The sequence below is a fragment of the Schistocerca gregaria genome, chromosome 3 (genome assembly GCF_023897955.1).
Source record: "Schistocerca gregaria isolate iqSchGreg1 chromosome 3, iqSchGreg1.2, whole genome shotgun sequence".
In the NCBI taxonomy this organism is placed as follows: Eukaryota; Metazoa; Arthropoda; class Insecta; order Orthoptera; family Acrididae; genus Schistocerca; species Schistocerca gregaria.
Window position 1 is genome coordinate 816,411,987 of NC_064922.1, and position 25,407 is coordinate 816,437,393.

A 25,407-nucleotide genomic window follows, 5' to 3' on the forward strand; every position below is an offset into this window, starting at 1 on the left:
CAACGTAGATTTTCGTATATTATGACTTCTAATCCATATTATTAGCTTATTTCCTTTACGAAACTGAGAGCTTTCGTTGTTTCCGTCTCTAGCATGAGCAAATACACAGATGTTATTGCCTGTTACATTGTTGTTTCTTTGTCAGCTGCCGAAGTCCATTAGTATCGATGAATACACGTTGAATATTACTTTAAATGTCACAGATTGACCATCATGTGCTAGTAGTGTAGATGTTTTTAAAGGCAGAGCTTTATTGAGAAACACGTCAACTTGCAGAAATATCAATATGCCAGATATCAGCTCCGTTTATTATTATTTATGAATGGAACTGTGTGTTATTCACTTTCATCCTCATTACGGGAAGACCATTCAAGAGGCCTGCGTCTTCTACGAGAACGGCTGACTGGAGGAACATTAGCGCCTAGAAAGATGCTGGGAGGTAGTAGTAAGCACGGTGTTCCAGATTCATCTGACGTATTACCTGATGGACAGGCAGCAGAATCTCCGAATTATTAAGCAAAAAGCAGAGAAATGCGTTAGAAATTGCGAATGTTTGATTGGTATAGGTTAAATAATTTTTCAATACTTTAATATATAAAAAGGACCAGTTTGCTTTTGTTCTACATTATTACTTTTATTGTTAACCGGTTTTCGGCTTACAAGGCTATCTTCAGCCAGTTCAATGTCAATTCTTTGCCAATAGTCTGTCAGTTCCAATTACAACGCCAACAATTACGAAAATAAAAGGTGTGCGCAAATACACGCAGTACTCCAAGCAGTAGCCTGTGAATTATTGTATAATAACGGTTATATTTGACCATGTGCGGTTTCTGGTATAGGCCTTTCTAGCTAATTTCACTCCATGCTCATTTCCATTGTGCCTTTACACTTTACAGACGCGATAGCGTTAAGAACCAACAATAGCAAGGCTAAGAATTTGCGAACCGAACGACAAGTAACTGAATTAATACATGTTTGCCATTTAAATTGTTTTACCTTACATATGTTGTACAGACCCAATAATAGCAATATGAATTATCACACCCTATGTATCCTGCATGATGACTGAGTGCGCGGGACCTGGTAATTTATGCTCACCCGTTGATACCGATATTACTCGTGCAACGCATCGTCGACGCGCCCTTTTCACATCACTTGTTATTAATGCTCTGTTGTTCCGAAGGTGATGAAGACCACTTGCATTTCCTGGCTCTCGCGTCTGTTTTACAAGCAGTTAAACGCAATACAAAGTGTGAACTAGAAGCTCCCGTTGTTTCCCCCTGTATCTCTAAGCTTTCACAGTGGCCTCTATTAAACGAGAACCACTTGTTTCCTGAGTGTTCCATGAATCTGTTTAGCGGCGCGCCTGTTGATTAAATCCCAGTCTATTCTGCGGAATTCATTTAGCTTCGCATGGTTGTGCTATGCCGTGATGCCAACCCATGCATGCGTGACATCAGGGCTGTTGTCTTGATATCGGAGTATATCCAAAAGTGTCTACCCATTGAAGCGTAAACAGAAAAGTCAGGCAGTTCTACAACGAATTATCTTACCAAGAGAGACTTTCCGGGAGACGTCAAACGTTTACTATCTCTAGGGGTAAGTTATATACATATTTTGTTAGTAACAAGAGGCCTCCTTTTTGATAACATCGTTCAATTATATGAAACTAAACCGTGTTTCACGAAAAGATCGTCTTCTACCCTCCAGGGATATCCATTTGAGTTCACGCAGCATTTTCGTAGTACTCGTATGATGATCGAACTTACCGGTAACAGCTCTAGCAGCACACCTGTGAATCCTTCGATGTCTTTCTTTAATCTAACATTGTGAGGTTCCCAATCACTCGAGTGGAATTCGAGCGTGCTTCACACAAGTGATATGTACGAGATCCCCTTTATGGATGAGCTATACTTTCCTCGAATTATCTCTGCAAACGAAGTCGGCCATTCATTTTCCCTTTAGTCAACCTGTCATGCTCATTCCATTTCATGTCGCTTTGCAGCGTTAAACATAGATATTTGATCGAAGTGACTTCCAGGCAACACGCCACTAATACTGCATTGTTTTCCACTTATCTGCATTAACGTACATTTTTCCACATCTAGAGCAAACTGCCAGTCATAATACAAAATAGAAATTCTGGCCTTCCTTCTGCATTCTCCTACAGCCACATGACGACGCTACAGAATCATCAGCAAACAGTCACAGACTACTGCTCTTCCTATCCGTCAAATCATTTATGTATACAGAGAACAAGAACGGTCCTATCACACTTCTCTGAAGCAGCTTTGCCGTCAGCCGTGTCCCCTGATGAACACTTTCCGTCGAGAACAACTTAGTCGGTTGAATTGCTTTAGAAGTCTTAGAGTCATTTACATATATGGAAAGCTATTCCGTATATTCGTACCTTCGTTAAGTCTGTAGTGCCTCACCGTGTCAAACGCTTGCCGAGATTACAGGGATATGGAATTTCGCCGTTAGCCTTCATGCGTGATTCGCAGCACATTGTGCGAGAAAAGAGCAAGCTGAGTTCCGTAGGAACGATGCTTTTTCAATCTTGCTGATTTGCGGACAGAAGCTTTACTGTTTCAAGGAAATTTGTCATATTCTAACTTAGAATATGCCGAAGAATTCTGCAGCAACCCAGTGTTAAGGATATTGGTCTGTAATTTTGCGGGCTCTTTCTTTTACCCTCATCATATGAAGGGCTTATTTCAATAGTGGCACAAGTCCATTTTTGTCCATTTTGAGATACAGAGCCCTAAAGTTAAATGAGCGCTGAAAAATCTGCAGTTGAGAGACTAGAAATATTCAAGCATATGGCTTCTTGTTAGAGATGAACCTTTCTTTCCGTTTGTTTAGATCATTAATTTCAGAAGCATTATAGGCAGAAAAGTGGAGGTAATGGACTTTTACCACTATTGAAATAAGCCCTTTATATACAGGAGTTACCTGCGCTCCTTTCCAGTCGCTAGAGACTTTGCTCGGGTTGCACTCAGCCTCGTGATGCCAATTGCGGAGCTACTCGACCGAACAGTAGCGGCTTCGGTTAAGAATACCATCATAACGACCGGGAGAGCGGTGTGCTGACCTCACGCCCCTCCTATCCGAATCCTCCACTGAGTATGACACGACGGTCAGATGGTCCCGATAGGCCACTCGTGGCCTGAAGACGGAGTGCTTTTAGAGACTTTGCGCTGGGATATTCGTTGTAAACGCACGCTTAATAAGGAGCCAATGCAGAAGAGTACTCTCTGTAAGAATGAACTGAAATTCCATCCAGACCTGGCGACGTAATTCCAGAGATGCCTCTTTCAATGCCCCCCCCCCCCCCCCCCATACGGGAGTCTGTGCGATGATTACACGATGTAAATCATTTTTAACGCGATTTGTTGCCGTCAGTTACCACATCTGACCCATCGACGAGTGGCCGAACAGAAGCCTTCAACCTGCTGAGCGACTGCAATGTTAAGTCATTCTGAAGGATCTGGGTTCAAATCCTCGTACTATCGTCCAGATTCAGGCTTTCCGTGGATTTTCTAAATTGCTTAAGGCGAATGCCGCTATGGTTCCTTTGAAACGGACACAGAAAATTCCCTCCCCCATTCTCGTTCAATCAATGGCAGCATCAGCGACTGGACTTTAAGTACGAATGTGCCATTTTCGTTTAAATCCCACCAAAGCTGTCCTCATATGAATTAAACTTGTCTCCTTGAAAACACAATCGACGACTTTCAGAATGGTTGCATCTTGAAAGTAGCGACCCAAAAATGTGTATCATTTGTCATGTAAGCCTTTGCTGTGACGAAACACTAAAACTTGTCGAGGAAAACGGATTTAATCTGTAATGTAATATCACCCAGGCATGCTCTGCACCTCATATATTCAGTTTAAAATTTCGGTTTACGCTGCGTTCGTTGATAGGAGCATGGTATATGTTCATCAGTGCGTTCCACGGGATGAATTCCTTCCTTGAGACTGATTACAATATTTGTCTTATATTTATAAACAATTGAGGCTTTCTTTAGGACTATCATGTACTGCATTCTGCGTTAGTACTGAAGTGCATTGAATATTAAAGTTTAAGCCAGTACACTGCCTTTCTCGTTGTAATATGAGTAGTGTTACTGCGGTAAAAATGAGATGTCAGTGTGAAGTAATATACATTGGTGTCCAGATTTAAAGCAACAAGAGGAAATTTTGCAAGGTTGCGTTTATTTTGCCACAAAATAATATAAACAGGTGATAGTAAAGTACAATGTAAAGAATACAGAACGTAAACAACTGCAACATGCACAACGGTAGACTAAAACGTTCTTCCTGTTTTTCAGCTTAACGGATTTGCACACACATTCCGACAACTGGTTAATGTGCTCAGCATGGAGTTTAACCACCTCTGGGAGCAATACAGGCGTGACAACGACGGTGCATGTTATTAATGACGTCATCAATCTCATGTTGAGGCAATATTGACGATTCTTCCCGCAGAACTGCTCACAAATCTTGGAGAGTAGTTGATGGATGCTGACGTGTTGCAACCTGTGTTCCTATTACACCCCACACATGCTCTATGGAATTCAAAGAAATTCAAGAAAACATCAACCTTCCGTGCCCTATGAGGTCGAGCATTATCGCCCATCGATGCGAAGTCTGGGCCCATAATAACTCGCAACAACCGCATATGAAGTCCCAAGATTTCGTCACGATACTTAACAATAGTTAAACCTTGTTGATTCACGCGTGCAATTTCATGAAGAAGTGTTCGAGTGGTCAACACAACCCCTGCCCACACCGTTAGGGATCCTCCTCGATATCAGTTTCTTTTCACAATGTTTTGGTTCCGAAATCGTGTTCCACGTTTGTTCCAGATGCCAATCCGAGAATCACTCTCCAGACCAAATCGGGGCACATCTGTGAAATGAACATTGGCCCACTGTTTGACCGCGCGGGAGGCATGTTGACGACTCGTCTCTAGACTTTCCCTTCTGTGAAGATACGTCAGAGGTACAAATCGAGCAGATCTCTGACAATAAAGGCTACTCTGCCGAAACCTTCTGCACCCAGTTTGCCTCGATACAACACCTCCACTGGATGCTGAAAGGTCAGATGTCAATCGCCTTGCAGTACTAAGACGGTACCGTCGTGCCGTTACAGCCAAATAACTGTCCTCTTTTTCTGATGTCACACGTGGTCGGTCCTGTCCTGGTCTTTCGGATACAGTTTTTTTCTCTACAGACTGTCGCCACATCCGAGAAACAACAGAACGATTCACATTAAGCCATCGGGCCACATCAGTTTACATCTGTCCTCCTTCCATTGTTCCTATGGTCCTCCACTGCAAAGAGCCTGGTAGATGTCTTCTCTGTGCCATTCTGCACTGTCTGTGACTGGGTACACAGCGATTTTGAATGTGGGACTACACGGCAAACATTATCCCGTTTTGTAGGTTCCCTGATGTCATCATTGGCGTGTTTGTTCGTTGACAGGAATGTCATCTTCCGTGCAGAACATGATCGTGTGGGCATTTGTTGGCAGATTTTATGATTATGTCGTGAATTAGACACAGGACGGGGAAGTAGCGGTTTGTTGCTTTAATTTTGGACACCAGTGTAGTATTAAAGCCGTCAGAAGAAGCTACCTAAATGCCAAGGATAAAAGCATTTCTAATCAAGAAATTAATCGACCTACCCAACTGCTATGCAGTTTGCCGATGAAACTGTAGTTCTGTCAGAGAGAGTAGAGAATTTGAAAGTACTGTTAAACGGAGCAGTTTCGTGAAAGAAAATGGTTGAAATGGCTCTGAGCACTATGCGACTTAACTTCTGAGGTCATCAGTCGCCTAGAACTTAGAACTAACTAACCTAAGGACATCATACACATCCATGCCCGAGGCAGGATTCGAAACTGCGACCGTAGCGACCGCTCGGTTCCAGACTGTAGCGCCCAGAACCGCACGGCCACTCCGGCCGGCAAAGAAGTATATGACAAGAAGATAAACAGAAGCAAAACGAGGATAATTGAATGGAGTCGACTGAAATGAGACGATGCTAAGGGAATCAGAATAGGAAATAGACACAAAAAGTAGTAGATGAGTTTTGCTGTTTGGGAGTGAGATAAGAGGAGCGTTCAATAAGTAACACAACCCTTTTTTCTCGGCCAATTTAGGTTGAAGAAATGCGAAATTTGTTGTGGGACATTATGCAATATTCCCGCTTCAGCTACTCATAGTTTCATCAAACTCCGATTGGTGTCGGCGCTATACGTATCCTTCAAAATGGCGTCTGTAATGCAGATGCGTTCCCAGCAGAGAATTTATTTTGGCGGAAAACCAGAGCATCTTAGATATTTATAGGCGCCCTCAGAATGTCTACGGAGATCTGGTAGTGACCAAAAGCACGGTGAGTCGATGGACGAGGAGTCTGTCATCATCGTAACAAGATCGCGCAGACCTGACCAATCTCCCGCGTGCCGCGTGCAAGCAGCTAAGACTCCTGCAGTAGTGGAACGTGTGGACACAGTCAACCGAGGCGATCGACGGATCACAATCCGACACATCGTTGCGCAACTGGTTGTCCGTGTTGGTTGTGCTGAAAAACTGGTCCACCAGTTGAAGCACTCGAAAAGCGTGTCTCCTCTGGGTTCCTCGCCACCTAACAAGACCGTAAACAGCAACGAACGACCATCTGCGTGTAATTGCTTGCGCGTTGTGAGACTGATCGTGAGAATTTTTTGTCGAACATCGTCACAGGCCATGAAACACAGGCCATAATTGTGAAATGATTTGGGTGAAGGTCACGGTTAAAGCAGGCTCAGACATGGTAATTGGATGTCTCTATAGGCCCCCGGGCTCAGCAGCTGTTGTGGCTCAGCACCTGAAGAATAATTTGGAAAATATTTCGAGTAGATTTCCCCACCATGTTGTAGTTCTGGGTGGAGATTTTAATTTGCCGGATATAGACTGGGAGACTCAAACGTTCATAACGGGTGGCAGGGACAAAGAATCCAGTGAAATATTTTTAAGTGCTTTATCTGAAAACTACCTTGAGCAGTTAAACAGAGAACCGACTTGGGGCGATAACATATTAGACCTTCTGGTGACAAACAGACCCGAACTATTTGAATCAGTTAATGCAGAAAGGGAATCAGCGATCATAAAGCGGTTACTGCATCGATGATTTCAGCCGTAAATAGAAATATTAAAAAAGGTAGGAAGATTTTTCTGTTTAGCAAAAGTGACAAAAAGCAGATTACAGAGTACCTGACGGCTCAACACAAAAGTTTTGTCTCAAGTGCAGATAGTGTTGAGGATCAGTGGACAAAGTTCAAAACCATGGTACAATATGCGTTAGATGAGTATGTGCCAAGCAAGATCGTAAGAGATGGGAAAGAGCCACCGTGGTACAACAACCGAGTTAGAAAACTGCTGCGAAAGCAAAGGGAACTTCACAGCACACAGAAACATAGCCAAAGCCTTGCAGACAAACAAAAATTACGCGAAGCGAAATGTAGTGTGAGGAGGGCTATGCGAGAGGCTTTCAATGAATTCGAAAGTAAAGTTCTATGTACTGACTTGGCAGAAAATCCAAAGAAATTTTGGTCCTATGTCAAAGCGGTAGGTGGATCAAAACAAAATGTCCAGACACTCTGTGACCAAAATGGTACAGAAACAGAAGGTGACAGACTAAAGGCCGAAATACTAAATGTCTTCTTCCAAAGCTGTTTCACAGAGGAAGACTGCACTGTGCTTCCTTCTCTAGATTGTCGCACAGCTGACAAAATGGTAGATATCGAAGTAGACGACAGAGTGATAGAGAAACAATTAAAATCGCTCAAAAGAGGAAAGGCCGCTGGTCCTGATGGGATACCAGTTCGATTTTACACAGAGTACGCGAAGGAACTTGCCCCCCTTCTTGCAGCGGTGTACCGTAGGTCTCTAGAAGAGCGAAGCGTTCCAAAGGATTGGAAAAGGGCGCAGGTCATCCCCGTTTACAAGAAGGGACGTCGAACAGATGTGCAGAACTATAGACCTATATCTCTAACGTCGATCAGTTGTAGAATTTTGGAACACGTATTATGTTCGAGTATAATGTCTTTTCTGGAGACTAGAAATCTACTCTGTAGGAATCAGCATGGGTTTCGAAAAAGACGGTCGTGTGAAACCCAGCTCGCGCTATTCGTCCACGAGACTCAGAGGGCCTTAGACACAGGTTCACAGGTAGATGCCGTGTTTCTTGACTTCCGCAAGGCGTTTGACACAGTTCCCCACAGTCGTTTAATGAACAAAGTAAGAGCATACGGACTATCAGATCAATTGTGTGATTGGATTGAGGAGTTCCTAGATAACAGAACGCAGCATGTCATTCTCAATGGAGAGAAGTCTTCCGAAGTAAGAGTGATTTCAGGTGTGCCGCAGGGGAGTGTCATAGGACCGTTGCTATTCACAATATACATAAATGACCTGGTGGATGACATCGGAAGTTCACTGAGGCTTTTTGCAGATGATGCTGTAGTGTATCGAGAGGTTGCAACAATGGAAAATTGTACTGAAATGCAGGAGGATCTGCAGCGAATTGACGCATGGTGGACGGAATGGCAATTGAATCTCAATGTAGAGAAGTGTAATGTGATGCGAATACATAGAAAGATAGGTCCCTTATCATTTAGCTACAAAATAGCAGGTCAGCAACTGGAAGCAGTTAATTCCATAAATTATCTGGGAGTACGCATTAGGAGTGATTTAAAATGGAATGATCATATAAAGTTGATCGTCGGTAAAGCAGATGCCAGGCTGAGATTCATTGGAAGAATCCTAAGGAAATACAATCCGACAACAAAGGAAGTAGGTTACAGTACGCTTGTTCGCCTAATGCTTGAATACTGCTCAGCAGTGTGGGATCCGCACCAGGTAGTGTTGATAGAAGAGATAGAGAAGATCCAACGGAGAGCAGCGCGCTTCGTTACAGGATCATTTAGTAATTGCGAAAGCGTTACTGAGATGACAGATAAACTCCAGTGGAAGACTCTACAGGAGAGACGCTCAGTAGCTCGGTACGGGCTTTTGTTAAAGTTTCGAGAACATACCTTCACCGAAGAGTCAAGCAGTATATTGCTCCCTCCTACGTATATCTCGCGAAGAGACCATGAGGATAAAATCAGAGAGATTGGAGCCCACACGGAGGCATACCGACAATCCTTCTTTCCACGTACAATACGAGACTGGAATAGAAGGGAGAGCCGATAGAGGTACTCAGGGTACCCTCCGCCACACACCGTCAGGTGGCTTGCGGAGTATGTATGTAGATGTAGATGTAGATGTAGAACTATAAACAAAACGGTAATCCATGGAGTGGCGCCATAGCACACCTCCTCTGAAGAAAAAGTTCAGAGCGCACCGTCAGCCAGAAAAGTCATGGCTACCGTCTTCCAGGACTCTGAAGGGGTTATTCCCTTGGTGCAACGATCACGTTTGAAGTGTAGTGTGCTACCCTTAGGAAATTGGAAGAAAACGACTTGAATGTGTTCGTCGTCACAAAAATGCTAACGAACTTCTTCTCCAAGACAGCACAAGGCTTCACACATGTCTGTGCACCCCAGAGGAGCTCACAAAACTTCATTAGCTGTTCTCCCTCATCCAGCCAACAGCCCGGATATCGCACCTCCGACTTCCATCTGTTCGGACGAATGAAGGATGAACTCCGCGGGGACGAGTACGTTGATAATGGGGAGGTTATTGATGCAGGAAGACGTTGGTCCCGACGTCCACCAGTAGAATAGTACCATGCGGCCATACAGGCTCTCTCGGCAAGGTGGCATAAGGCCTTCACATTGAATGGAGATTATGTTGCGAAATAGGGTTTTGTAGCCAAATCATTGGGAAATAATGTGAGGTATTCGTTTCTTGAAAAAAAAACCTGCTTTCAGAAAAAAATGGGTTACGTTACTCATTGAACGTCCCTCGTAACTGATGATGACCGAAGTGGACACAAAATGCAGAATAACATTGGAAAAAATAGCGTTGCTGAAGAAGATAAATTTGTTCAAATGGCTCTGAGCACCATGGGACTTAACATCTGAGGTCATCACATACATACATGGCCGAGGCAGGATTCGAACCTGCGACCGTAGCAGCAGTGCGGTTCTGGACTGAAGCGCCTCGAACCGCTCGGTCACAACGGCCGGCTTTGCACAACCACAGGTAGTTCCGCGCAGTTATGGAAAGCCACTGTTCCAGGGAAGCATTGTGATTAGTAGATCTGCTTAGTGAGCAGAAGACCAGGGTTCGAATTCTGCCCACAGTACAAATTTTCACTCATCACTTCAGTCTGCATACATACATCATCATTTTCAAGTTCTGACGCAACTGATTCCAGAGATGTTCTTGACTGGCCACTGCAACATATTCAGATCCACATATTGCACGAGTACTGAGCAGAAACCGTCTCCAGCCATCCTGATTTAGGTTTTCCGTGTTTTCCCTAAATCGTTTCAGGCTAATGCCGGGATGGTTCCTTTGAAAGGGGCATGGATGTGTGTTATGTCCTTAGGTTAGTTAGGTTTAAGTACACTACTAGCCATTAAAATTGCTACACCACGAAGATGACGTGCTACAGACGCGAAATCTAACCGACAGAAAGAAGATGCTGTGATATGCAAATGATTAGCTTTTCAGAGCATTCACACAAGGTTGGTGCCGGTAGCGACACCTACCGCGTGCTGACATGAGGAAAGTTTGCAACCGATTTCTCATACACAAACAGCTGTTAACCGGCGTTGCCTGGTGAAAGTTTGCTGTGATGCCTCGTGTAAGGAGGAGAAATGCGTACCATCACGTTTCCGACTTTGATAAAGGTCGGGTTGTACCCTATCGCGATTGCGGTTTAGCGTATCGCGACATTGCTGCTCGCGTTGGTCGAGATCCAATGACTGATAGCAGAATATGGAATCGGTGGGTTAAGGAGGGTAATACGAAACATCGTGCTGGATTCCAACAGCCTCGTATCACTAGCAGTCGAGATGACAGGCATCTTATCTGCATGGCTGTAACGGATCGTCAGCTACGTGTCGATCCCTGAGTCAACAGATGGGGACGTTTGCAAGACAATAACCATTTGCACGAACAGATCGACAACGTTTGCAGCAGCATGGACTATCAGGTCGGAGACTATGGCTGCGGTTACCTTTGACTCTGCATCACAGACAGGAGTGCTTGCGGTGCTGTACTCAACGACGAACCTGGGTGCACCAATGGCAAAACATCATTTTTCGGATGAATCCAGGATCTGTTTGCAGCATCATGATGGTCGCATCCGTGTTTGGCGACATTGCGGTGAACGCACATTGGAAGCGCGTATTCGTCATTACCATACTGGTGTATCGCCCAGTGTGATGGTACGGGGTGCCATTGGTTACACGTCTCGGTCACCTCTTGTTCGCATTGACGGCTCTTTGAACAGTAGACGTTACATTTCAGATGTGTTTACATTTCAGATGTGTTACGACCCGTGGCTCTACCCTTCATTCGATCCCTGCGAAACCCTACATTTCAGAAGGATAATGCATGACCGCATGTTGAGGGCCTGTACGGGCCTTTCTGGATACAGAAAATATTCGACTGCTGCCCTGGCCAGCACATTCTCCAGATCTCTCACCAATTGAAAACGTCTGGTCAATGGTGGCCGGGCAGCTGTACCTGTACACGCCATCCAAGCTCAGTTTGACTCAATGCCCAGGCGTATCAAGGCCGTTATTTCGGCCAGAGGTGGTTTTTCTGGGTACTGATTTCTCCGGATGTAGGCACCCAAATTGCGTGAAAATGTAATAACATGTCAGTTCTAGTATAATATATTTGTCCAATGAATACCCGTTTATCATGTGCATTTGTTTTTGGTGTAGCAATTTTAATGGCCAGTAGTGTATATATGTCTCAGTTTTACTGTCATAGATGCGTAGCACAAAGTAAAAAATTGTGTGTAAAAAGTGGACTGTGTGACTAGACGATGTTCATACGTTCCTTTCATAAGCCTTAACCTCCACCAAATAGTGTCACGAGTTAATGATCGTGTTTGAAACAAAAATAAGATAAGGACTGGTAACTTAGTAACTAGCATTACAGTCTCACGAAATAGTGATAGTAATAACGATCTTTAAAGAAATAATTTAGTTTCATAACCGTAACACAATCAAATTCTTTTGTTTTTACCCCTTAGAAAATTTCGTTTTACCGCTCTGTGTGGTCTGGCGTTGTCATACTGAAAGAGAGGGTGCTCCATGTGTGTACGAACTCTTCGAATTATAAACTCGCTTACAGCAAACTGTTTCCCACGCACCGACACAGTTACATTACACACCGCCATGTTACACGCTACAATTCGGAGCCCTCTGGCTAAAGGGGGCTGCAGATACGTAGACATGAAGAATGAAAGTCTAGAATGTTAAAACATTTGGTTTATTTAAAAAGCTTTACGAGTTTCCTCATAAAAATTCTGTCATTAATTTTCAATACGGTCTCCTAAACGCATGGAGGGCATGTGGAACAGCCCCTTTAAGAGGAACACATTAAATAAATTGTAACATGTAACGTACTGAAGCAGTTTTGTATTCCTTGTCAAGGGGGACCATGATGAAATTGTAGCTCAATTAGATGGGGATTCAACCTAGAAGTTTACATTTCTGACGCTTTTGTACTAACTAGGTCAATATTTCATGTTGAAATCAGTAGCTGCCCATAACTGTGAGGGGCAGTCAAATCCAAACAGAACACCCGCCACAACGGGACCATGGTATGGAACCATTCAAAAGTGATTACCATACGCGTTAAGGCATTTTCCCCACTGGGGACAAGATGATCAGTTCCTGTTTCGTAGAACGCGATCAGCCGCTGACGGACTTCCACGTCCCACTGAAACCAACGTCCATACATTTCTGTCTCAAGGTCGCCAAAGACGTGAAACTGACAAGGGTAAACATCTGAGCTGAAGCGTAGACTTCGTCCGACTGGCAGTGTGGGGCAGGTGTTATCGTGCATCAGGATGATTCCGTCCGACAGCATTTCTGGAAGTTTTGACTTTCTGGAGGAGATGGAGGAGATTACTGTTTAACGTACCGTCGACAATGAGGTCATTAGAGACGGAGCACAAGCTCGGATTAGGGAAGGATGGGAAAGGAAATCGGCCGTGCCCTTTCAAAGGAACCATCCCGGCATTCGCCTGAAGTGATCTAGGGAAATCACGGAAAACCTAAATCATGATGGCCGGACGCAGGATTGAACCGTCGTCCTGCGCCACCCCGCTCGGTGACTTTCTGGAGCGCTGCAGTTTCTGCAAGGTGTCTTTATAGACCTGCGCAGCGATTGTGGTTCCACGCTCGAGGAACTCTACGAGCAGAAGGGCCCTGCAGTCGAAGAAGGTTATCATGACGTTACTGGAACTTTACGAACAGCTTTGTATTTCTTTGGCGGGAGAGATGTGGGGTGTTTCCACTGTTCACTTTGCCGGTTTCCCTCGTGCTGTCGGAATACTGTCCGACGGACCCATGCTATCCAAGGATAGCGCCCCCCCCCCCCCCTCCCCACCCCCCCACTGCGAGTTGGACGAAGACTACGCTTCAGCGACTTGGTTGGGAAACACTGCAACATCCTCCGTACGGCCCGGATCTTTCACCGTGTCATTTTCACACCTTTAGCGACCCGAAGAAAGACACACGTGAATGTCGGTTGTAGCGATTACTTTTAAATGGGACCATTCCATGGTCTCCTTGTGACAGGTGTTTGACTTTCATTCGATAGCCCCTTCTTTATTTACAGTTAAGTTTTAGTTTCTATTATCTTATATTTTGACACTTGTTAGTTCTTGTTATTATGATAATCACTGCGTATTTTCTCATCATTTATCTAAAGCAATTAAACTCGTAGTACATTGTAGAAAGTTTCTCAACACTGACCTCCAGCCGCTGTTCGCTATTTTAGCATTATGTTTCGATTTCTCTCAAACAGTACATCAGAATACTCGAACACTTATGAAATAAAATGATAATATAGTGAGCATTAATACACCTACAGTGCACATTAAAACATAAGCTATATCGTGTCTCCGTGTACATTAGTGCCAAAAGGAAGAGAGAGTTGACAAGTAACTAAACAAAGTTGTTTTCATGGACGTGCTATGTCAGTGGTTTCACCCACTAGTTATATTTAAGTTGGAAGTGAATGAACGTGAGGTTTCGTCTCATACTGAGGCACGCAATTAAATTTATCATGTGGAACGTGACTGCGACACCGTCCGTTTCCTCCCCTCTTTCTCCAAAGTAGGACAGACTATTGAGCCAGAGGTGGCAGAGTGTGACGCACTGCGATCCCACGCAGAGTATTCTGGGAAGGCCGCGCTCACACCACGCGTTGAGAATCGCATACAAAATTCAGTGCGGTTTCTCTTCTCTGAAGAGGATTATTTAATCCATTCCTCAAATTAACTAGAAATCCTCCACAGTGCAGCGAACGTCTTCTTGGTGCGTTCAGTTTTCTTTTTTTTTTTTGCAGGACTTCGACGTTAGTTGTCTTCTGCGTCTACAGGCACTATTTAGACCTCAAGCCCCTGTATAGTACATGGTAGAGAGTACTTCACATCACCGAACTAGGTGTCGTAGTGATAACCACAATGGACTAGCGCTCGAGAGGCTCTGCGTCATTTAATCCTCCAGCCATTAATGCTTAGGTTATCCGTAGTTCCCTTGGACACATTAAGGTGAATGCCAGGATGGTTCCTATGAAATGGACGCGACAGATTTCCCTTAACATTCGTCCCTTAATGCGAGCTTGTGCACCAATTCCAATGACCTCGTCGTCGACATTAATATTTTCCTTTTAGCACTATTGTCGTTGCATTTCCCATTTTACTTGCTGAAGAGAACTCCGGAAAATGGCTGTTTGTTGTCCTACAAGACCTAACCCCTTTCACTTTTTTGTTGTGGTTATTACGTGAATTGTATAATTAAAGCAACTGTATCGTTTTCTGTCCGTTTCAAATATTGCTTCTCTAAACTTCTGCAACATGACTCCGCCTAATGCACGTCGTCCTTTCCAATTTCCTCACACAATCTCACAGCATATCAATAAAACTCGTTCTTATCGAATCGGCTGTTAACTTCGCCCAGGGACTTTATATATTTCCCTTCATGCCGACTCGGCTAACACAGTCACTCGAACAGCACTCAGCAACAGACTGAGCAGGAATTGAGCACGTCGCCTCCTTTTGGAAATAGTCTTCATATTCCGGAATTCCCCAAATAAATCAGTGTCTGCTATTCGCTCTTCCTACAGTTGATGTAGTGTAGTCGTCTCACTTTGCATTATTTCTTGATGTCTCGCTTAGATATTTAACATGTATGACAAAGTACAGCGGCATACTAATAATTCTCCACGCAACATCTCTTTCCTCCTAGTCATGCGTATCATATCGCTATTACCCACGTTTAAAACAAAGTTTCACTCACGATACCAAGCGCCTATTTTCTGTTACCTGTAGTTATACACCGATTCTACTTCCGTGTACTGAAAAGCAGTGTAGTGAAGCAATTTCGACAACCTGCTTTGCTCACGCCAGCTGCGCAAACACCACCACGGGTGACTGACCTCAAGTCTCCCATCACCAGGACGAGCGCTTTAACACGGTGCGCACTAGACAGCCTATGATCCATAATAGACATAACGTCCCCACTCCGCTACATCACATTGCACGGTGTTAAACGGTGAAGTTTAGATTACAAGAGACTGTCCGTCCCAAAAAGAAGTCGTAATTTACTGTCACAATCAGCAAGAAATAACTGACAACAATAGTAGCTGCATTTATTAAGGCCTGTTGCAAAGTTCATCATAGACATTTTTAATTAAGTCTGGTAAATTTTAGATGCCATAGGGAACGCCAAAAAGACGTAAGACATCGTAAAAATATTTTAAGAAATAACATTGATTTTCTGAGGAAACTACCGTCCGATGCAGTCAAGAAAAATAAATACAAGATACATCAGACCGCCTCCTTCCCTGAGTACCGTTGTCTTCCTAATTACGAAATAATGTAAGGAAAACTGCATTAGTCAGCCCTGTGCACCCATTCCCGTTTTTCCAGGTGCGCTCACTGCAGTGACTAATTTGCTGTCGAAGAATATACATGTGTAAACTATTCTCGACATCTATTATGTTCTTACTTATGGACAACGTAGGCTTTGGCTTAGACACTGCTTTGTAAAAAGTAAATCATATTTTCTTTCTTTCATTTAGTGCTCCTCTTTCGTAGGAAAATACCCGAAGCAAATCTATTGTCTACTCATAGAGCCATTGCAGTTTGTATCAACAAAACTGTAGCAATGAAACAAGGAATAAGAAACAGTAGCAGCACATATTCTGCTAACACAAATAATCTCAGGGAGAATCAATTGAAGCTAGGCTCCCATGTGTATAGAAAACATAGCGATTCATACTTCCATTGAGAGCCTCAGACGAAAGCTACTGTTTACCAAGGCCGCAATTTCAGCCGGCACAGTTTCCTACGTGGCGTCAACCGAAGTAACTAATGCGAGATTCTTTATAGTAGTTCAGGAGCTTAGAGAAGCGACAATAAAGAAATATCGAGTACGAAATTTGATTTCTCGTAGAAACGTTTGTGAAATAAACAGCAGCTAGTGTGCATAAATCCGTGGTAATATTAATAACAAAGAGAAATATCCCGATAGTATCTGATTACGGGGTTAGTAGCCTATCTAACATTTGAAGAACCTCAGATCGTTCAAATATTCGGGTGCAATATTTGTAATAATATTAACGCATAGAATTCACAGTTTCTTGTAATGCCTTCACCATTTTATTTTTGTCCTTGTAAAACTCGCTCATGAGATTCTAACGCCACGCTCTTTTTTCGTACATATTATGTAACGAAATGGTTACAGAAGAAGCCCACATCCTTGCCATCGTAATAGATAATTAAGTTAACAAACAAATAACTCGACAAGGGTGCGACTGACTGTACGCAGGCAGATAGAACGAATTTCGTCTTAGTGACATCCTACTGGCAGCTTTTCAACACTTCGCCGCCTGCAAGTCATACGGAAGAAAGTTTTACGCATCATACGCAGATACTGCACGCTACACATACACCGTCGGCGATCTATTTAAGAAACTTACCGCAGAGCTGTACAATAGCTCTATACAGCCAAGTGACCCCGTCATTCTGGATGTGGCAAAATACGAAGGTTGCCCAGAAAGTAATGCACCGCATATTTTCCCTTCGACAATTCTTTATTGAACATAATGAGAATTACACACACGAAAGAATTATGTTTTATCTACACATCCTAGTTTTCCACGTAATCCCCAACCCGTTCAATGGCCTTCCTCCAGCTCAAAGAAGGGTATGTATGCCCTGTCGATACTAATCATTGTCCTGAAATGTAATTAAATCAAGACCCTAAGCTGTCAACAGACGTTGATATACATCAACAGGGGCAGTTGAAAATGTGTGCTCCGACCTGGACACGAACCCGGGATCTCCAGCTTACATGGCAGATGCTCTAACCAGCCTTTTTTCTTTTTTTTGTTTATAAAGATCAGTGTTTGTGGCCTTTCTATATACCTTATGCCCCAACGTTCTGTCCCGTCGTTTAATCACAGACACATTCAAAAAATTCAATTGCTGTTACTCTCCGTCTTCATAGTAAATTGGATTTTCGGATTAATGCTATTTAGATGTAAAAGGAAGGCATCCAACTCCTGTGCTCCGTGTGTCCACACTACGAAAGTGTCATCGACATAGCGATACCATCTGGCTGCTCTATTACCGGCGGTCTGCAACGCCCGTTGTTCAAACGTCTCCCTAAACAAGTTAGCCACAGCAGGACTAAGAAGACTGCCCATAACCACCCCGTCAATCTGTTCATAAAAGTCACTATTGTATTGAAAGTCGTTTGTAGTAGGCAGTGTCGGAATAATGTCACAACATCGGTAGGAAAAATATCCGCTATGCATGAGATTTCTTTGTTTACCTTTTGTTTTACTTTTAAAACCTAACGACGTCACACACATCCATGCCCACGGCAGGATTCGAGCCTGCGACCGTAGCGGTTTCTCGGTTCCAGACTGTAGCGCCTAGAACCACTAGTCCACTCCGGCCGGCAATGAGCCACCGAGGGCACAGAGGTTAGTGCAACTGCAGGGATTTTTCCCTTGCGCGCTCCCCGTTGAGACCCACGTATCTGCACGGAAGAAGGAGGTCAATGGCCGGTTAGCCTTAACTGTATGAAGATGGTAACTGTTCTTTCGGACATGTCCGAGAGAACAGATACCATCTTCATATAATCCTTGTCCTGGTGGCAGAGCCAGTGGTTCACTGTGTGAATCACCTCCTCATCGTCCTCAAAATGTCTTCCACGAATGGTATACTTCAATGATCCAAACAAGTGAAGTCCGAGGGGGCTAGGCCAGAGCTTTCAGGTGTGATAGCCGTAGATGGTCTCCCGGACCGCTGCAAATCTTGGAGTTCTGCAGAACCGCCTTCTGATGATCTCACCGTCCGTGTCAGCGACTAACGGTATTCTGTCGACAGCAGATGCTCCATAGCCTTTGCACAAACGTTTTTGAAGCACTGGCTCCGCCACCAGGGCAAGGATTGGTACCGACAGGGCATACATGCCCTTGTTTCGCTCTGGAGGAAGGCCATTGAAAGGGATGGGAATTACGTGGAAAACTATAATGATGTGTAGATAAAACACCATTCTTTCTCTGCAGTGAGAAATTCGTGACGGCACGTGGCTTGTTACGTACATCAGCTACAGACGCCATTTTGAAACTGTCCTGCAGCTACACCATCTATCGGAGGTGAAGGAAACTTCGCGTGCTCACTCAGGAGACTTCAAATGAGACATACGTCACCTTTCGCATTCGTAGCATTGTTTTCGGCTGAGAAAAAAAACGCGGTGCATTACTTTGTGGGCACCCCTCGTAATATCTCCACGGAAGCTAACCACCTATGCAAGTTCATACCCTCAGACAACACGATATCAGTGAGCCCCAATTCACCTACCGTCGAACGACTTAAAAATTTCAGGCTAATTAATTGCACGTTATCTTCTATTACACTATGCGTTTTCTGTGGCTGCCTAGTCATTTCAGACTCGTGTCTACACTCAAGGCAGCATGTCATCTGCAACACAGGAAAAATCTATATCGAAATTAAATCAGTGCACACTCCACTGTAGAGTGAAAATTTCATTCTAGATATATCGAAATTATTAGGCCTAGATTATAACCTCAAGAAATTGTATCTTCAAGTCAGAAAGATGGCGTATATCAATTTTAACTCTTAAAGGTACTGTAAGTGGCCCCTTTTTAGACTATGGTAGGTGGATATTAGCCGTCTACGAATTGTTATTGCACTCAATTGTTTTTCTGTGTGGTGATCGACTTTTCAGTGCTTTCTAAAATTTATGTCCGCCTTTCACGAACGTACTAAATGCCAGTAATTACAGATTAATAGGAAAAAGAATGTTTTGCTGAATTTGTTTGAAGCTGTGCAGAGTGTGTGTAAACTTGCTTTTCAGCGTCACTTCGAGAATGTGATAGGCCGTTTCTCTCTTCATCTCATCTCTTGCCTGGTTTGTTAAACAACTAAGGCACTCGCCAAGTTCTTTTCGAGGCAAATAAGAGTGAGTCACACGCATTCGATGTCGTTTTAATAGCAAAGCCGCAATGCAGTCGGGGCATTCATCACTACAAAAACTGGTGAAGTATATCGGGCGCACTGTGACCAAACTGTCGGTTGACATCATCGGGCGATCCCTGCCGACAGCGTCTGGCGCCCGTTGTCGGTGCTACTGCGACTGCAGCCTTGTCGGAACTACTTCTTTACAATATGAACGTCAACAAGAGAAAAACTGGGCAATAGAATGTGGTGGAATTATGGTGCGTTTAAAAGTAGTTGCGATTGTTGACAGTTCATCGCGGAACGGGTGGAGAGAAGCTAGTTGCCAGCGTGGGCTGGGCGCGTCAGCAGCTGACTGCGTGAACATCAAACCGCCCAAGCTGGCCGATCTGCGATCTTTCTCAGACGTCTGTAAAGAAACCATCAGCTAAAAACATCTTATCTCGCACATCCTTTATGTTAATTCATCAGCTTCGTGGTGAACTGCACATCATTTCGTTAATGCCCATAGCTATTGCGATATTTCAGTATTACTGCAAGAAATTCTTAAAGTTTGCAGTGAAAAAAAAGGGCCGCTAAGCATTTGCATTTCGTGCGTGTTAGGTCGGTGATGTGTTGCCTCATATGAAATGTAGATACGTACTGAATTATTATTTAAACTTGGAAGGATCTGTCTGCAGTCTCGCGAAAATGGAATGTACATAATCCATTATATTGTGAAATCACACGCCGGCGAAAAAGCCAAAAACAAATAGTTATAAATCGCACTTGTCAAATAAACCGTTCGAGGTATCGAAACAAGATTTTGGCAAATGATAGCACACAAAAAGCAGAGTATTTTACTATATTATTAATATATCGAACTTTCATATCCGCCACTATAACAGAGCAGCTACAGATTTTTTTTTCAGTGAATTAATGTAATTTTTAAGGACCATCAATAGCTGGTGAAATGAGAACTGCTGTGAGTTTTATAGTGAAGTTACGCGTTTATTTTATTCTGAGAATGGGCTGTTTCATGAACTACTGACCTGACCTGCCCTCATTTACTAGTTTAATAACACACGATTCTGTCGCAATTTCCACTGCGTTCGAATGTTAGTGAGATGAATATTTGTACACCATGCTCTGTTTTGAGGATAGAAGTAGATTTTAACATGGCAACAAGAGAAGGTACGTGTTACTCAAACTCATCACAGAGCCTGATTCAACTATGTCCTTTAGCTTTAGCCAGTTTGTCTACCTGGTATCGTGGGGTTTTTGGCTTGTAGAGCCCTTCATCTGCCATTAACTTTGCCTTACACATGCTACGTTCAACTTTATCCAGTGGAACATTTCTTTTGTACCCGGAGCGAAACATCCGCTTTCGTCCAATGGATTGTTATAGCTTTATCCATCTCAACAGGGTAGCATGCCGCAGTATCTATTATTATTGTTGAATTCGGAGGAATATTTTGCAGCAGAACATTATTTTCAAAGCCATTGAATGTGTTCCTGAACGTCCACTTTGATTGTGAATCTTGTGTTTTCAGACATGGTGCACTGTTTTTATTAATAGAAATCCAACACAAAACACTTGTGAACAATGCCTGATGACGGCATAACACTTCAGCCCCAGTAAATACCATGCTCCAACGGAAGATGACGAACGTAGATGCATCTATTGCGCAACACAACGTGGCAATGTTTATCCACGGTGTGGCAACAGAGGCGCTTTACCAACCGAAGCGCTGGTGGTGTGGTGGGGAAAGCCTGCTCGCTCGTGTTACCGAGGGGCAACAGAGTCACATCCCCTCCGCTGTGCCGAACGTCAGAAGTCGCTAGTAATTTTAAACGCACTTTAAGTCAGGCGAAGCTGAGGGAATTAGAGTAAGAAATGAGACACTAAAAGAAATAGTTCTGTTATTTGGGAGGCAACCTGACGATGGGCTAGGCTGACGTAGAGCAGATATAAAGCATAGTCTGAGAATGAAAGGAAAGTATTTCTGGAAAAAGAGACATTTGTCAACATGGAATATCAATTTAAATGTTAGCAAGTCTTTTCTGAAGTATTCATTTGGAGTGTAGCCTTGTATGAAAGTGAAATGTGGTAGATAAACAGTTCAGACAAGAAGACAATATAAGCTTTTGATATGTGGTGCCACAGAAAAATGCTGAAGATTAGCTGGGTAAAGATCGTATAACTAAGAAAGAGGAATTAAATCGAACTGCAGAGAAAGGAAATCTATAAAATAACTTGACTAAAGTAAAGGCTCGGTTGACAGTAGACACCCTTGACAACAAGGAATTGTTAGTTTGGTTACAGAGGAAGTGCGGATAAAGATTGTTGCAGACCAAGGCTTTGCACTGCAATAAGTAGGTTCAAATTGATGTGCGTTGCAGTAGTTATGCAGAGGTGAAAAAGCTTGCACAGGATAGACTAGCATGGAGAGCTACAGCAAACGAGGTTTCTAACTGAAAACAACAACAGTAAGCTACCTGGTGGTTATAATTAGAGTACAGCTACTGGCAGAAGTCCAGTCGGGGCTGTAATTATTACCATACGGCAGCGAACCTTTGTAGATATTCTAACGCGTTAATGAGGAGCCGATTTACGCTGGAAAAAAATTAGTTCCAATTTTTGTCACCATGTGCAAATCTGGTGCTATGAAAGAAGGAATGATGTACAGAAATTTTTCCATATGTAATGGATTAGGAAAGGGACGTGGACAAAAAAGGTTAAACAAGTGAGAAAGACATAATATTAATTTTGTTATTAACTGTCGTTTATGCAGTTTGTTCTTTACGAGCATTGGAGACGTCGAAAAGAAGCTGCATCTTTAAAACGACGTGATCAACAGTTGCAGCAGTTACAGCGGAATCTGAACAAAGTATTCCTGTGTACTGGCCTTTAGATTAGTAGAGACCGAACGTGTCCCTGGTAAACGCCTTCGTTTAGATATCGCCAGAGCCAAAAGTCACAAGGATTCAGATTAGATGATTTTGCACGCCATGCACCTGGAAAACGTTTGAAGATAACACGTTCGTGAAAGGTTGAGTTAAGCAGGTGTTTCACTGGGTACGTGACATGAGGTGTAGGCCCATCTTGCATGCAAGTGGTCTCCACACAGCTGCGCTCTTACGAAGCAGGAGTCACATGCTGTACGAGGAGGCCCTGACAACGTTTAGACATCACGGTACACTTGACAGGCCCTCTGGTTGTATTCTCTTCAAAGAGTAACGGTCCGAGAATAAAAGTGCTTGTGAATCCACACCACATAGTCACATACGGGGAGTGCAGTTGCTCTTTGTGCACACCACGCAGTTTAACAGTACCCCAAATTCGGCGGTTCTGTGTGTTCACTGCGCCTCATAGCGTAAAATGTGCCTCGTTAGTCCATAGAACAGGAGTTCCCGGCCACATGTCATCAACTTCAAGATGTGACAGAGTCCGCCCCCGTTAGCTGAGTGGTCAGTGCGGCGGAATGCCACGCCAAGGGGCCCAGTTCGATTCCCGGCTGGGGCAGGAAATTTTCTCCGCTCAGGGACTTGTTGTGTTGTCCTCCTCATCATCTCATCCCCACCTCCGACGTGCAAGTTGCCCAGTGTGGCGTCGAATGCTGTAAGTACTTGCCCTCGGCGGCCGAACTTCCCTGAATGGGCTCCCAGGCTACAATGCCGTACGCTCATTCCCTTTTTTTTTTTTTTTTTGTGACAGCTGAACAGAAGAGGCTTCCGATCAAGAGGTTTTAGTTGTTGCACAGTTTTCACGGTACCAGCGTAGAATATACCGCAAAACTTTTCGTACTGTTGGCCATAGGATGGACATTCTCGTGATACTGTACGAGCGCTAGCACTACGTACGGCATGTGCCGTATGGTCAGTTACAGCAATAACAGCAACCTCGTCAATAACTTCCATCGGGATAGGACACCTTTCTCTTCCAGGTGCCACACCAAGCTCACCGGTGTTTTCGAATTTCATTGCCATCTTCTCTAAACCATTGAGTGACGTTGGAGCTTTCCTCAGACCTATCAGTAGGTGCTACTCTCTCAGTGCAGACTGTAGCTGCTGCCACTCACATAAAACAGTTCCACTAACAGCGCACTGTCTCTCTTCTCGATAGCCATAGTGTTCACTCACGTTATGACTTGTCAGATGACAGTGTGGGTGTCATATGTCACACAAGCAGTCTACGGCACCAGAACTGCACCTGGAGGGCACAATTGGAGCTAATTTTTTCCAGCGTAAATCGGTTCTGCATTAATGCATTAATATTAAGTTTCGCTGTCATACTGTAGTTACAGCCGACCTGGACCTCAGTGAGTAGCTGCACTTTGATTATAACCACCCGGTATGATCAGCAATAACAGTCGAGGCTCCCGCTTTGAGAACTGCGTAGGCAACGAAGTGGCTGAGGAAAGGCTGTCGGGAGGAAGCACCTGCCGGGCCGGGGGAGTTTGTCTTCCGGCCGGCGTGGCCATGTGTGCTTCCTGATGACACAAGACTGGTTCCACGAGGCTATTACATTAAGCCTCCTCCCGCGTTGCCACCTGCCCTCACCTGACCAATCCACACCGTTATGTCACCACTTTCTAGTCACTCTCCATCATCTCTTCTCGGATAACATGCGTACAGTCTCGTGGCCTATGGGAACCAAGGCACAAAGCCTTCTCTGGTCCTTACTCTGAGGGGGGAAAAGTATATTTTTACGATCCCGTTTCGAGAAAAACTAATTTTCTTGTTTTTACCTGTTTTTCAGATACTCTAAACGTCAAAAAATCTAATGTATTCCACATAAATAAGTGAAGACATCCATCGCCATTTAATTACCTGTACGGTATTGGCGAAAAATCAGTACAACCAGTAACAACTGTAAAATACCAAAGAAGAACGGTTCGGCGTGACCTAAAGTAGAATGACAAGATAAATGTAATTGTAGAAAAAAGTGATACAATGATGCGATTCATTATTCTTTATTCACAGGAAGTAAAGTGTACAATCGACAGCTGACGTCGAATTATACTGAAGTGCCAAAGAAACTGGTATAGGCTTATTCAAATAAAGAGATATCTAAACAGGCTGAATATGGAGCTGCGGGCGGCAACGCCTATGTAAGATAAAAAGTGTGTGGCGCAGTTGTTAGATCGGTTACTGCTACTACAACGACAGGTTATAAAGATTTAAGTGAGTTTGAACGTGCTGTTACAGTCGGCGCACGAGCGATGGGACACAGCGTAACGATGCAGTGGGGATTTTCCCGTATGACCCTTTCACGAGTGTACGGAGAATATCAGGAATCCGATAAAACATCAAATCTCCGACATTGCTGCGGCCGGAAAAGGCCCTGCAAGAACGAGACCGACGATGACTGAAGAGAATCATTCAACATCACATAAGTGTAGCCCTTCCGCAGATTACTGCAGGTTTCAATGCTGGGCCATCAACAAGTGTCAGCATGCGAACCTATCAAAGAAACATAATCGATATGGGTTTTCGGAGCCGAAGCCCCACTCGTGTACCCTCGATGACTACACTACACAAAGTTTTACGCCTCACCTGGGCCCGTCATCTCCGATATTGGACTGTTGATGACTGGAAACATGTTGCCTGGTCGGACGAGTCTCGTTTCAAATTGTATCGAGCGGATGAACGTGTACGGGTATGGAGACAACCTCATGAATCCACGGACCCTGCATGTCAGCAGGGGACTGTTCACGCTGGTGGAGGCTCTGTAATGGTG

General features: G+C 43.9%; 1 protein-coding gene across 2 annotated transcripts in view; it reads left to right on the forward strand.

Moving 5' to 3' along the window:
* LOC126354413 (transmembrane protein 198) overlaps positions 1 to 25,407 on the forward strand; it is a 331,011-nt gene that overhangs the window by 482 nt on the left and 305,122 nt on the right. The gene's annotated exons all lie outside the window — the stretch shown is intronic.